Genomic DNA, 9,361 nt, shown 5'->3' on the forward strand with positions numbered 1-9,361 from the left:
GGACAAGGGGCGCAGCCCCCTTTTCCTTCTTCCTCTCCCCCTCTTTCCCCTTCTCCTACTCCAACAAGGAAGGAGGGAGTCCTACTCCCGGTGGGAGTAGGACTCCCCTTGGCGCACCCCCTCCTAGGGCCAGCCTCCTCCTCCCTTGCTCCTTTATATACGGGGGCAGGGGGCACCCCAAAGGCACAACAACAATTGATCCCTTGGATCTCTTAGCCGTGTGCGGTGCCCCCCTCGACCATAATCCACCTCGATAATATCGTAGCGGTGCTTAGGTGAAGCCCTGCGCCGGTAGAACATCAAGATCGTCACCACGCCGTCGTGCAGACGGAACTCTCCCTCGACACTCGGCTGATCGAAGTTCGACGGACGTCATCGAGCTGAATGTGTGCTAGAACTCGGAGGTGCCGTAGTTTTGGTGCTTGATCGGTCGGGCTGTGAAGATGTACGACTACATCAACCGCGTTATGCTAACGCTTCCGGTTTCGGTCTACCAGGGTATGTGGACACACTCTCCCCTCTCGTTGCTATGCATCACCATGATCTTTCGTGTGCGTAGGAATTTTTTTGAAATTACTACGTTCCCCAACAGGAAGTGCGTGCTGAAGAAGCACGCGATGAAACTCTTGTTCCGCATGATTTCTTCACGACATCAGAAGGTTGTGTTGTGGAGGAGAGCTAGGAGGTGAGTGCACACCCCACCGATCATCGCTCCGGTGCCGGCGGCCACCACAATACGCCACATCCCACCCGGGCACGGCGTCCACCTTCTCGTCATTGGTTGCTCCGGCTGCGGCGACCACAATACTCACGGTGTGCCTCGCCGCGCGGCTGGGGTTTTTCTCTCTGGCTACGTTCACGGTTTCTGCTTCATCCCAGGCCGGTGACGTTCCTCTCCCTCTTTCTGGTCTTGGTGCTCTTTGCCCGTAGCTTTGGTGCATGCCTTGCTCTCTCGTCATTAGCATCCTTGCTGGTTACGTCCTTGCTTAGGGTTTGTTGTCGCCGCCTTACGGTCTGTGTCACCACACTTGCTGCGTTGTCGACCTAGTTGCTTGGTTTCACTCGCTTCATGGATGGAGTGCGTTTTCAGGATGATATGCTTGTCATGTATGGTTGAGCCACTGTCGAGGCCGTAGCGGGCTGTTGCTGCCCCGCCGGCTTTCTTGGCGTCGTGCTCAACAACGGCGTCTCCCTCTCGCCGGATTTTTTTTGCCTCCCTCCTGGTCAGTTGGTTCGGCGGTTTCGCCAACGGCTACCTTGTCAGACCTAGGAAGAGAGTCTGTTTTTCCTTGCAAGTTGCTCGTGCATGCATTGCCAAGGAGATTGTGCTCCGGGGATGCTGGACGTCCGGTTTTGCTCCGTGTCAGAATGTCTCTTTTCGGCCTGTCCTCACCCGCTTTATCCTTGTCTCGTCCACTCGTCCGCTCTGCTGCATGGATGGCCAACTCCATGCTCCCCTCTGTTCTTGGGCCCCATCCCATGCAATCGATGGCCGCCCCCATGCACGCTTCTCGTGCCCAGGTTTTCGGGCGGGTTGGCACGAGCTCGCATGCTCAACCCTCCGCCTCCCTTCTCTCTCCTGCGCATGTGGTGGGTTGTGATCAAGTGCCTGCCTGCAACCTGGATGCATTAAATCCCTCCAGCCTGCCAGTGTCGCAGGTTTCTGCCCAATTGCCGGAAGGTCGGAGCCGCGTGGCTGTCGCATCATCTTGCCTCGTTGCGCCTCTCGCTTCCACGCTCGACTCCCTAATCACCAGACCGCCATCGCCTCGCCATGCAACCTCACTAGTAGAAAAAGGGGCAAATCTGAGACACATTAGTGCCGGTTTGATTTTGAGCCGGCACTAATGTGTCCATTAGTGCCGGTTCCAACGGCTAGCCGGCCGCTCTCATTAGTACCGGTTCGTGGCGAACCTTTAGCACTGGTTCGTTCCACGAACCGGTACTAAAGAGAGTGGTGGCAGGATGTTGCCAGTCTGGGGCCCATCCAGCACCTTTAGTACCGGTTCCTGGCACGAACCGATACTAAAGGTCGACGTACATAAACCCTTCGTCCACCCGATCCACTCTGTTCTTCCCCTTTCCCCTCACTTCCTCTGGTCTTCCCCTCTCTTCCTCGAGCTCCTCACAAATTTTGCCCAAAATTTGTCAAGATTTGAAGGCCCCCATCCATTGAAATGATCACAAAGGTTAGCAACTTTGTCCTTTCAACTCTCATTGCTAGATTAGCTCTTGCAATGCTTTGTATAGTGATTAATTTGGGAGGAATTATATTTGGTAGTATTTGATTTATATGCAATTTGAGGTCAAAAATAACACTTAGTTTGCATATGTAGGTGTGGTTTACTTAGTGCCTTCTAAATCTCCGTCGTAACCACCGTCGATCGCCCGCACCATCCCGTCGCCGGCACCACCTTGTGGATAGGCTCTTGTTCATGAATGTTTTACATTACCAAATTGATGTTTGTGTGATTTGGATATATAGTTACTCGTATAATTATCTTACCCGTATGTTGTTTGTTATACATAGTGCCATGGTTTTTATATCCGTCCCCGTCAGCCCTCGTCCTTGTTATGATTCGGATGTGGTATATTATCTTTTAAAACTAGTTGTTGCATTTCATGTTTATGACAAATTATGCCCATCAAGTTGACATAGATATTTTTATCTAGGAGGTATGTGAACCGGAAATACCAACCGACCCTATTGTCGAGAGGTTAAATTTAGTTGAAAGAGAAAACGAGTATTTGAAAGAAAAATTGAAAAGAATTGAGGGGGAGAAGATGGAATTGGAGTTGCATGTTGCCGATGTCGTTGATGATCACAAGATCAAGATGGAGAAAATGAGGTTGAAGATTAGAAAGATTAGAAAATATGCCATTGATAGTGTGGCTTGGTATCATTATGTTGTTGGATCAATTGTTACATTAGTTGCGATCTTGATCGCATTTGTTGTTGCATTTAAATTCTTTAGCTAGAGAGTTATTTGTATGTTGCATTTAATTAAGTGTTGTATATGAACTTTATGTATGAACTTTATGTATGAACATGTATTAATTTGGTCTATTCGGTGTTGTGTATAATGAAGATATGAGCCGACAATGGATGTATGATGACCGATGCTCTCCCGGGTTCATTAATGGCGTGCATACTTTTCTGCTTGCCACTGAGGCAAACAAGCGGGTGGATGGTTTTATGCCTTGTCCATGTGCTGGCTGTAAGAATGGTCACAATTACTCTACGTTAAGAACCATTCATGTCCACCTATTTGAGTCCGGTTTCATGCCCCACTATAATGTTTGGACCAAGCGCGGAGAAAGAGGGGTTATGATGGAAGACAATGAAGAAGAAGAGGACGACGACATCTATCCTGGCCATGGGTTCCCTGAATACGATGATACAACAATGGAGGAAGAAGCTGAGCCGGCAATGCAGGAACAAGCTGAAGAAGAGGCATCAGATGAGCCCGCTGATGATCTAGGTCGGGCCATTGCCGATACAAAGAGAAACTGCGCAAGTGATTTGGAGAGGAAGAAGTTGCAGCGCATGTTAGAGGATCACAAGAAATTGTTGTACCCGAATTGCGAAGCTGACAAAAAAAAGTTGGGCACCACACTGGAATTGCTACAATGGAAGGCAGAGAATGGTGTATCTGACAAGGGATTTGTAAAGTTGCTGGTAATGATAAAGAATATGCTTCCAAAGGACAACAAATTGCCCGAGAGTACGTATGAAGCAAAGAAGGTTGTCTACCCTCTAGGGTTAGAGGTGCAGAAGATACATGCATGCCCTAATAACTGCATCCTCTACCGCGGTGCGTACGAGGATTTGAACGCTTGCCCGGTATGTGGTGCATTGCGTTATAAGATCAGTCGCGATGACCCTGGTGATGTCGAGGGCGAGCGCCCCAGGAAGAAGATTCCTGCCAAGGTGATGTGGTATGCTCCTATAATACCACGGTTGAAACATTTGTTCCAAAACAAAGAGCATGCGAAGGCGATGCGGTGGCACAAAGAAGACCGTAAGAAAGATGGAAAGTTGAGAGTACCCACTAACAGTTCGCAGTGGAGAAAAATCGAGAGAAAGTACAGGGAGGAGTTTGCAGGTGACCCAAGGAACGTATGGTTTGGTCTAAGCACAGATGGCATTAATCCTTTTGGGGAGCAGAGCAGCAACCATAGCACGTGGCCTGTGACTCTATGTTTGTATAACATTCCTCCTTGGTTGTGCATGAAGCAGAAGTTCATTATGATGCCAGTGCTCATCCAAGGCCCTAAGCAACCCGGCAACGACATTGATGTGTACCTAAGGCCATTAGTTGAAGTACTATTACAGCTATGGAATGGAATAGGTGTACGTGCGTGGGATGAGCATAGACAGGAAGAATTTGACCTAAAGGCGTTGCTGTTCGTGACCATCAATGATTGGCCTGCTCTCAGTAACCTTTCAGGACAGACACACAAGGGATACCGCGGATGCACGCACTGTTTGGATGATACCGAAAGTATATATTTGGAGAGTTGTAGGAAGAATGTGTACCTGGGACATCGTTGATTTCTTCCGAGCAGGCATCCCGTAAGAAAGAAAGGCAAGCATTTCAAAGGTGAGGCGGATCACCGAATGAAGCTTCACCACCGTACTGGTGCTGATGTACATGATATGGTCAAGGATTTGAAGGTAATCTTTGGAAAGGGTCCTGGCGGACAACCTGTTCCGAAGGACACTGACGGACGCGCGCCCATGTGGAAGAAGAAATCTATATTTTGGGACCTGCCCTATTGGAAAGACCTAGAGGTCCGCTCCGCAATCGACGTGATGCACGTGACGAAGAATCTTTGCGTGACCCTGCTTGGCTTCTTGGGCGTGTATGGGAAAACAAAAGATACACCAGAGGCACGGGAGGACCAACAACGTATGCACGGGAAAGATGGCATACATCACGGTCAGGCCAGCTATGCTCTTACCAAAGAAGAGAAGGAAATCTTCTTTGAATGCCTGCTCAGCATGAAGGTACCATCTGGCTTCTCGTCGAATATAAAGGGAATAATAAATATGGCAAAGAAAAAGTTCTAGAACCTAAAGTCTCATGACTGCCACGTGATTATGACGCAACTGCTTCCGATTGCATTGAGGGGGCTTCTACTGGAAAACGTTCGATTAGCCATTGTGAATCTATGTGCATTCCTCAATGCCATCTCTCAGAAGGTAATCGATCCAGAAATCATACCAGGGTTACAGAATGATTTGGTGCAATGTCTTGTTAGTTTTGAGTTGGTGTTCCCACCATCCTTCTTCAACATCATGACGCACGTCCTAGTTCACCTTTGCGAAGAGATTAACGTTTTGGGTCCTGTATTTCTACACAATATGTTCCCCTTTGAGAGGTTCATGGGAGTCTTGAAGAAATATGTTCATAACCGTGCTAGGCCAGAAGGAAGCATCGCGAAGGGCCATGAAAATGAGGAGGTCATTGAGTTTTGTATTGACTTATTCCTGACCTTAAGCCGATTGGTGTTCCTGAATCGCGGCATAAGGGCAGACTGGATGGAAAAGGCACGCTAGGAGGGGATCAAATAATATGTATGGACGGGCATTCTCTCACTGAAGCACACTACACAGTTCTACAGAATTCCGCCTTGGTGGCTCCGTATATGGAGGAACACAAGAATTTTCTACACTCCAAACACCCGGAGAAGTCTGACGACTGGATTACACGTGAACAAACGAGGACTTTCGCCGGTTGGTTGCAGAAACGTGCCATGCATGATGGCGATATTGAAGATGACCTATACTCGTTGTCCCAGTTACCATCTTCGAATATAACGACTTTCAAAGGGTACCAGATAAATGGGAATACATTTTACACGATCACCCAAGATAAGAAGAGCACCAACCAAAACAGTGGTGTCCACTTTGATGCAACAACCAACACGGGAAGGAAACATATTATGGCTACATAGAGGACATATGGTAACTTAACTATGGACGTGGTTTGAAGGTCCCTTTGTTTCGGTGCAAATGGGTCAATATGACACGAGGCGGGGTAACGGAAGACCCGCAGTTCGGAATGACAACAGTGGATCTCAACAATCTTGCGTATGCAGAAGAACCATTCGTCCTAGCCAATGATGTGGCACATGTTTTTTATGTGAAAGACATGTCTACTAGGCCGAGAAAAAGAAAAGATAAGGAAGCGAATGGATCATACGACGAGCCAAAGCGCCACATAGTTCTTTCAGGGAAAAGAAACATCGTTGGAGTGGATGACAAGACAGACATGTCAGAAGATTATGAAAAGTCTAATGAAATTGCTCCATTCACAGTGAATATTAACCCGAGCATCCAGTTAAATGATGAAGATTTTCCATGGCTACGGTGCAAAGGGACACACACGAAGAAAAAGTTTCACACCCAAAGATCCGGGATGTGATCGGCTTCACTATCTTCACTTTCTTCTGTGTTTCACACCCAGGAGGGAATCTCTATAATAGTTAGGGTAGTTATGTGTTATTCACAAACTAGTGATTCACACAAATTTCAAATAATTCAAAATTTAAACTATTCAAATTTGAAAACTACTGACACTAACGGAAAATTTGTGATGTTTTGTACCTAAAGCAAAAATATTTAGAAAGAAACTCTAAATACAGCAAAAAACAACTCAAAAATAAATAAAACAAAAATAAATAAAGCAAAAAAATTAAGAAAATAAAAAAGCCCGCCTACTGGGCCAAAGCGGCCTGCATACGACTAGAAACACAACCTTTTGTTGGGCCAGGATGCAGGCCCGCAAAGGCCCAGTAGGCCCACAGGACAGCACTGAACAGGTAGGCCCAGTAGGCCTGCTTAGGAGAGGAGCTCGAGAGAGCTACCGCACTGGGGCTTATAAACCAGTGCGGTAGCCCCTCGACTAGCGAGGTGGGACTAAACTTGTCGCACCGCACTGCGCGAGCGCACCCCTTTAGTACCGGGTGGTGGCTACAACCGGTACTAAAGAGGGGGTCTTTAGTACTGGTTGGTGCTACGACCCGGTACTAAAGGTTGGCACTTCCCGCCGCTTGGCCTGGCCAAAACAGACCTTTAGTACCGGTTGGTGGCACCAACCGGTACTAAAGGTCCATCCTATATATACAACAGTTGAAAAAAATGCACTTCCCTCTCTGATGACCCACAAGTGTAGGGGATCTATCTTAGTCCATTCGATAAGTAAGAGTGTCGAACCCAACAAGGAGCAGAAGGAAATGATAAGCGGTTTTCAGTAAGGTTTTCTCTGCAAGCACTGAAATAGTAGGTAATAGATAGTTTTGTGATAAGATAAATAGTAACGAGCAAAAAGTAAATAAAGTAAATAAAGTGCAGCAAGGTGGCCCAATCCTTTATGTAGCAAAGGATAAGCCTGGACAAATTCTAATAATGAGGAAGGAGCTCCCGAGGACACATTGGGAATTATCGTCAAGCTAGTTTTCATCACGTTCATAAGATTCACGTTCGGTACTTTGATAATTTGATATGTCGGTGGACCGGCACTTGGGTACTGCCCTAACATGGACAAGCATCCCACTTATGATTAACCCCTATTGCAAGCATCCGCAACTACAAAAAGGAGTATTAAGGTAAACCTAACCACATCATTAAACATATGGGTCCATATCAACCCTTAACGAAGCAACGCATAAACTAGGGTTTAAGCTTCTGTCACTCTAGCAACCCATCATCTACTTATTACTTCCCTATGCCTTCCTCTAGGCCCAAATAATGGTGAAGTGTCAAGTAGTCGATGTTCACATAACACCACTAGAGGAGAGACAATATACATCTCATCAAAATATCGAACGAATACCAAATTCACATGACTACTAATAGCAAGACTTCACCCATGTCCTCAGGAACAAACATAACTACTCACAAAGCATATTCATGTTCATAATCAAAGGGGTAATAATATGCATGAAGGATCTGAACATATGACCTTCCACCAAGTAAACCAAATAGCATCAACTACAAGGAGTAATCAACACTACTAGCAACCCACAGGTACCAATTTGTGGTTTTGATACAAGATTGGATACAAGAGATGAACTAGGGTTTTGAGATTAGATGGTGCTGGTGAAGATGTTGATGGAGATTGACCCCCTCTCAATGAGAGGATCATTGGTGATGACGTTGGTGATGATTTCCCCCTCCCGGAGGGAAGTGTCCCCGGCAGAACAGCTCCGCCAGAGCCCTAGATTGATTCTGCCAAGGTTCCGCCTCGTGGCGGCGGAGTTTCGTCCCGTAAGCTTGCCCACGAATTTTTCAGGACAAAACCCTTCATATAGCAGAAGATGGACGCTAGATTCCCACCAGGGGGCCCAGGAGATAGGGGCCGCGCCCTAGGGGGGCGCCCCCTGTCTCCTGGACAAGGTGTGGGCCCCCTGGCCTATTTCTTTTGTCCAAAAATTCTTATTAAATCTAAAAAGTTGTTTCCTGGAGTCTCAGGTCTTTTGGAGTTGTGCAGAATAGGTTTCCAACGTTTGCTCCTTTTCCAGCCAGAATTCCAGCTGCCGGCATCCCCCCTCTTCACGGTAAACCTTGTAAAATAACAAAGAATAGCCATAAGTATTGAGATATAATGTGTAATAACAGCCCATAATGCAACAAATATTGATATAAAAGCATGATGCAAAATGGACGTATCAACTCCCCCAAGCTTAGACCTCGCTTGTCCTCAAGCGGAAGCCAAAATCGAAAAATATGTCCACATGTTTAGAGATAGAGGTGTCGATAAAAATAAAATACGGACATGAGGGCATCATGATCATTCTAATAACAGCAACATATATGGATTTTGTCATATGATTTCCTATGTTCAAGTAATAAGCAATTCACAATGTCAAGTATGGTTCAAAAACTTCATTGGGAACTAACAAACTATAATCTCAGTCACTGAAGCAATTGCAATTTATCGTAACATCAGAAAGAGTCAATAATAGAGCTTTTCAGCAAGCTCACATACTCAACTATCTCGTAGTCTCCCATAATTGTTAACACTCACGCAATACTTGTGGTTATAGAGTTTCAGCCGGACACTGAGAAAGATAGGGGCTTCTTGTGTTGCCTCCCAATGTATTCACCTTTAGGTGATGTCAACAATAATAGCCTATGCCAACTTACATCCAATTGGATATATATATCATGATCTTTCAAACACGAAGAGCTTGCCAAAGGATAAAATGAAAAAGGGAAAGGTGAGGATCACCTTGACTCAAGCATAAAGTAAAACATAAAGTAAAAGATAGGCCCTTCGCAGAGGGAAGTAGAGGTTGTCATGCGCTTTTAGGGTTGGATACACAAAATCTTAATGCAAAAGAACGCCACTTT

This window comes from Triticum dicoccoides, chromosome 1B (assembly GCF_002162155.2).
Source record: "Triticum dicoccoides isolate Atlit2015 ecotype Zavitan chromosome 1B, WEW_v2.0, whole genome shotgun sequence".
NCBI lineage: Eukaryota > Viridiplantae > Streptophyta > Magnoliopsida > Poales > Poaceae > Triticum > Triticum dicoccoides.